The sequence below is a fragment of the Bubalus kerabau genome, chromosome 2 (assembly GCF_029407905.1).
Source record: "Bubalus kerabau isolate K-KA32 ecotype Philippines breed swamp buffalo chromosome 2, PCC_UOA_SB_1v2, whole genome shotgun sequence".
NCBI classification, from domain to species: Eukaryota; Metazoa; Chordata; class Mammalia; order Artiodactyla; family Bovidae; genus Bubalus; species Bubalus kerabau.
In genome coordinates, this window is record NC_073625.1 from 106,501,973 (window position 1) to 106,507,972 (window position 6,000).

The 6,000-nt window shown below is 38.3% G+C and overlaps 1 long non-coding RNA gene across 1 annotated transcript in view; it reads left to right on the forward strand.

Annotated features, from left to right (window-relative positions):
* LOC129643551 (uncharacterized) overlaps positions 1-5,657 on the forward strand; it is a 65,072-nt gene extending 59,415 nt beyond the window's left edge. Inside the window, exons 2-3 of the long non-coding RNA XR_008710365.1 lie at positions 3,009-3,180; positions 5,429-5,657. This is a non-coding gene — a long non-coding RNA (uncharacterized LOC129643551). The remainder of the gene's footprint in view (positions 1-3,008; positions 3,181-5,428) is intronic.
* Positions 5,658-6,000: the final 343 nt, after the last annotated feature.

Consider the following 6,000-nt stretch of genomic DNA (forward strand, 5'->3'; position numbering starts at 1 on the left):
GGAGGGCATGGCAACCCACTCCAGTATTCCTGCCTGGAGATCCCATGAACAGAGGAGCATTGTCGGCTGCAGTTCACAGGGTCACAAAGAGTCAGGCACGCCTGAAACAACTTGGCAGGCATATATGCATGCAAACGCCCTATGAAACACAAATAATTTGGTTGTCAACAAAGACAAAGATTTTCCAAATGAGTTCACTATACTTATTATTCATTATAAATGTTTTAGAAAAATACACTACCTGATTCAGATATTACAAAAACTTTGGTTATAATATTGAACTATAGGTAATTGATCTATATAGTCTGTAAAATATTGATCTGTAGGTAAACTTAGATAGTGTAGTTACCATCAGATATTCATTTAATAAGTACTTGTTGCATGTTTCTTATATGCCAGCATTTTGCTAGGCTCTAGTCAAGGCTATGGTTTTTCCTGTGGTCATTATGGATGTGAGAGTTGGACTGTGAAGAAGGCTGAGCGCCGAAGAATTGGTGCTTTTGAACTGTGGTGTTGGAGAAGACTCTTGAGAATCCCTTGGACTGCAAGGAGATCCAACCAGTCCATTCTGAAGGAGATCAGCCCTGGGATTTCTTTGGAAGGAATGATGCTAAAGCTGAAACTCCAGTACTTTGGCCACCTCATGTGAAGAGTTGACTCATTGGAAAAGACTCTGATGCTGGGAGGGATTGGGGGCAGGAGGAGAAGGGGACGACAGAGGATGAGATGGCTGGATGGCATCACTGACTCGATGGACATGAATCTGAGTGAACTCTGGGAGTTGGTGATAGACAGGGAGGCCTGGCGTGCTGCGATTCATGGGGTCACAAAGAGTCGGACACGACTGAGCGACTGAACTGAACTGAACTGAGGAATCCAATGATGAATGATAAAGATATAGTATTACAGATCATGTAGTCTAGTTGGATACTCTGCATGATAAAGAAATTAACCATAAAGTGAATAAGAATAATTGTAAGCTGGGATAAATGTCAAGAAGGAGAGCAACATTGTGCTAATATTAAAAATAATTAAGTGTTGGAGGGCCACTTTAGGGTATTTGGAAAGACCTCTCTGAGGAAGTTCTATCTACAAGATGTAGTCATAGGAAAGAGGGAACTGCAGACTGAAGGAATGGCATGTGTAAAGACCTGAGATGGGAGGTGTTGAGATATTGAAAAAAGGCCAGCAGAGTTGGAGTCTGGTGAGAAGGGTGGGCAAGGGCAAGACAGACAGAAGATGAGGTTGGAGTCACAGGCATGAGCCAGACGTTACAGAGCCTTGGAAGAGGTTTGAAGTACAAGACCATAGAGAAATTTCTAGAAGAGGATCTTTATGATCTGAATTACGTTTTGAGAAGAAACCTCTTGCATCTGTTGAAATGAAATGTGAGAGAACAGAAACAGCAGAAGGAAGGAGATGGTTAGGAAGCTATTGCTGTAATCCAAGTGAGTATTGGTCAACTCCTGGACTCAAGTGAAAAAGAAGAGGTAAAAAAGAAGTAGAAAGATGTAATATTTAGTTTAGAGACAGGCTCAGGATGACATGTATGGAGGGTGATGGAAAGGAAAGAATGTCTATTGTTTTCGAATACATTAATAGGTTCCTAAAGGGTTAGGTTTTTGTTTACTGTTGTTTATTTATTTCTATGTGGGCATGGGGTTGTTCTTAGTTATTTAGATGAGTTTTTGTTGTTGCTACTTTATCTGTTGTTACTTTATACTTATTTCTTTGTTTTGTTTTTGGTAAATAGCTTAATATTTTATTAGAGAGAAAGGCTCCTTGTTTTATCAAGTTTCTTCTGTGTCTTGTTGCAGATTTCCCAAGTGACTCAGTGGTAAAAACTCTGCCTGCCAATGCAGGAGATGTTGGAGACACAGGTTCAATCCCTGGGTTGGGAAGATCCCCTGGAGGAGGAAATGGCAACCCACTCCAGTATCCTTGCCTAGAAATCCTGTGGACAGACAGGCTACAGAACCTGACAGGCTACAGTCCACGGGTTCACAAAGAGTCAGACACAACTTAGAGACTGAGCACGCAGACGCACTTGGTACAGAGAGTACGACAGTATAAGTACATTGCTTTTGGAGTTCTATTATATTTGGATTTTCTGACACTAATTGCATGATGTCTTCAGAAAAGGATTGCACATTCTGCCTGAATAATGTAAAAGATTTTGTTCATAGTAGTATGCTTCCATCTGACTTGTTTACTCAGGAAACTACTCCAGTATTTTATCTCTTCATTATCTTTCATAATATTTCACATGTTTTAAAACTGAAATATATTCTTTCTTATTCCATATATCCAAGGATGTTCAGTGGCTGTCCCTTTGTGCTATTGTTAATTCTATAAAAAGCCTTCTTATTTTAAAAGATTGGAAGTGGAAAAATAAAATGTGATGTAGCTATACAATGGAATACTATTCTATAATAAAAGGAATAAAGTACCAGGGAACTCCTAAAAGTCAACAACAACAACAAAATTCAATTCAAAAATGGGCAAAGGGCTTGAATAGACATTTCTCCAAGCAATATATACAAATGGTCGAGAAGAACATGAAAAGATGCTTGACCTCACTAAATGCAGTTCAGAATATCTTCTTCTAATTCCAAACTTAAAATTAGAATACTTATCATACAAATCATGGTTTAATGACAATGATGTACTATTGTTTGATCCTAGTTTTAATGCATTATATTCATTTTGTTTACTGCATATTTTCTTGTCTCTTCAATTGAATTATAAGTACATTTTTAAAAATCTTTTTCCTACATCCTTCATGTTATCAACAGCTTCTTTTTTTCCAGGTTATATTTATAAGTGTACCGCTTTGTTTCTATGCTTTATTGTAATTTCTCTTAATTTAGAAATTCACTTTCTTCTTCTTCCATTTGAACATCTTTCCCAGTTTTCCCTGTCAAAGTTAGATCTACTTAAGAAATTACTTTCTCATAATGAAAAGTCCCATTACTTTGCTATTTTTTTTCCTGACTTCTCTCCCCAAGGTTGTTTGGAGAGATTGTTCCCCAGAAAAGAAGAACTGTGATTATTCTGTGTAGCTCCCGAAGACAGAATGAAGATTAATCGTGGGAAGTATGAAGAAGAAAGACTGTAACTCAGTTTGTGGAGGACCTTTCTAATAACTACAACTAAGTGATGGCCTCTGGATGTGCCCAGGTAGGAGCTGACTATTTATCAGCTCCTGGAGAAGGAATGCCAACATTGCAGTGTCATGTCTTAGAGGAATGATTCCTTCCAGATTATTCCTGACTCTAGGATTCCATCATTCAGAAAGGTTTTTTTTTTTTTCCCCAACTCCCCGCCTCCCACCCCATCTTCTTTAAAGTCTAAGCAACAATTTAAATAAAAGAAAATATAAGATAAAATAAAACCTCTCTGGCATGGCCACCAAAGTAACATCTTCAGGGTAATTACAATTCTGTCTGACCCCCTCTTTGACTGTGCACTTTGCAATGTTGGACTTTGTTCCCACCTTTCCAGTATGTGTCTCCTTTTCTGTTATTACTAGTGCTCTCAGCTCCCAGCACTGGGATTAGTCTTAGCTGCATCTCCAAATGATTTTTTTCTTTTATGTTTTTTACAGTTAGCATGAACTAACATGAAAAATTAACATTGGCCTTGAGAGATTAGCAGGAAGTCTTGCCTTATTCCTATAATTCCTCAAATTTATTTTCCCATCTATCATTTTATTAAGTTGAAATACAACTTTTTACATACATCTACTACTCAGTTGAAATACCACATTGCGTCATACATTTGTATTAGGAAAAGAATCCCAGTTTGTCAGGTTAAAAGCTTTTCCTTGATTTAAACCATCTGAATACACTTCCTGCATCCTGTTCTGCTGTAATCAGCTTTCACAAGAGTCAGCCATTTTCTGTCCCTCTGAGAATGCCCACTATGTTCAATGTGTTGACATAAATTCTGCTGTTCTAGCCAGAGTTTAAGCTCAAGAGTAATTAAATTCTAAATCTGATGTCTAATATCACATAACAAAAAGACAGTAGAAAAGTCCACCCAAATACTAGAAGATGGAGGAGTAAGACTGAAGTAGATTTAAGATTGGCTCCTTTTGAGAAAACCATTATTGATATGTTGAACTTAAATACATTTAAAGATTTCAAACATGGAAATTATGTGCTCTTGCAAAGATTTAATGTGTTGTATGAGAGACTATATATGACCTAGGATAGTCCCAGTGAGCTCAGAGAAGGTACTTGTTCACTCAATGTCAGAATGACCTCATTGTTAATTAGACACATAGGATTTGCACTGGATGTGAAACATCAGAATCATAAAGGTCCTCATGGCTAATGTCACATCTTGATTGTTATTGCTAATATGTAGGTTGTGTAATCATTCATGCTCTTTATCAGCCTAGTATTTCCAAGATGAAGGGTATCATGTGTGAAAAACGCCAGTGCAGTAACATGTACACTATAGACACTTATAACAAGCCAGGCTCTTCTCTCTCTTTCAACTCACTCCCTAGCTTTCTATTTTTGCTTAAGCTCTTCAGCAATAAATAATATACATAGGCACCCTGGTGGCTCCAACAGTAAAGAATCCACCTGCAATGCAGGAGACCCAGGTTTGATCCTTGGGTTGGGGCAATTCCCTGGAGAGGGGAATGGCAACCCACTCCAGTATTCTTGCCTGGAGAATCCCATGGACAGAGGAGCCTGGTGGGCCAGAGTCCATGGGGTCACAAATAGTCCGACATGACTGAGCAATTAAACAGGCACACACACACGCAGGCAATAAATAACAGACTTCCTGCCATTTCCATTTCTTTAAAGGTGGAAATCTGGAATTGGACCACTTTCTTTCAATAGGCTTATCCTGCATTATCTGTTTAAAGACAGGGCCTCTGAAGGGGCTCACAAAATAAAAATGCTGCATCAACCTTTTATATGGTCTTTGAAAATCATTAAACCTGGAAAAATCTCTTGGCCTATCATATTTATGTTTGTCCCACTCATATTTTGCCAGGTTACTTCCTTTCTCAGGAGTTAAATTTAATTTTCTCTGTTTCCTTAATGTTTCCACATTAAGTGAAAAAAAGCAGTGTGTACATAACATTACCCCCATCATCATCACCACACCCAGACACACATTTGCACGTCTATCTGTAGATTTACAAAGATTATTTCATACTTGACTTCTTTTATACCCCTGCTAAATCAGCATGTTAATTTATTTTCAAGGCTACTTATAGGACTGAACATATGAAAGCTTGAGAAAAGTTGTGATTTATGTGTATGTGTTGGCAGAGAGCAGTGAGACTATAATTAGTCTTGAAGGAAGCTAATGTCACAATACATACTAGCCCTCCACAAGCTCACATTTCTAGTCTCATGGTGACTGCAAATCTTGGTGAAGTCTAGTCTTTTTTTTCCCCTAGGAAGGAGAAGACTCAAAACTGCATTCTTGAGCTGAGTGGATAAATGGCTGCTGAATTATCTCAAGGAATGTAACAGCAGCATGTTCCTGTTGATTCATCATTTTGAATAAGTTGTTTTCCCCTCTCACTCTAGTCCAGTGGGGAAGACATGGAACATTTTGGAAAGGGGAAAACATACAGGAGTACTTTGGGGGAATTCTTTAAGCAAAATATAATGAAAAGTGAAGTCTGGGGATATAACAATGAGCCAAAATAACAAGCGAGAGCTGTTGCTGAGGAGGGTGTGAGGTAAAGAGGGGGTGGACAGCCAAACTCTGCCAGATATGTATGCATATCAGCACCTCTCCTTCTTTCTCCTTTTACTTTTACCTTGAGTGGAGAAAGATTAAACATTGAAATAACAGAAACTAGGCTGGGAGAAGGGATGTGAGAAGGAGCTATCGAAATCCCAATCTTCCACTCCAGTCTTGGTATTTAAGGGTCATTGAGAATCTTGAGTACATAAGTCAAGCAACTTTCTAAAGCTTCTTAAGGGTCTTTTTTTTCTAAAGAGAAAGTTTTGTGCATCTCTT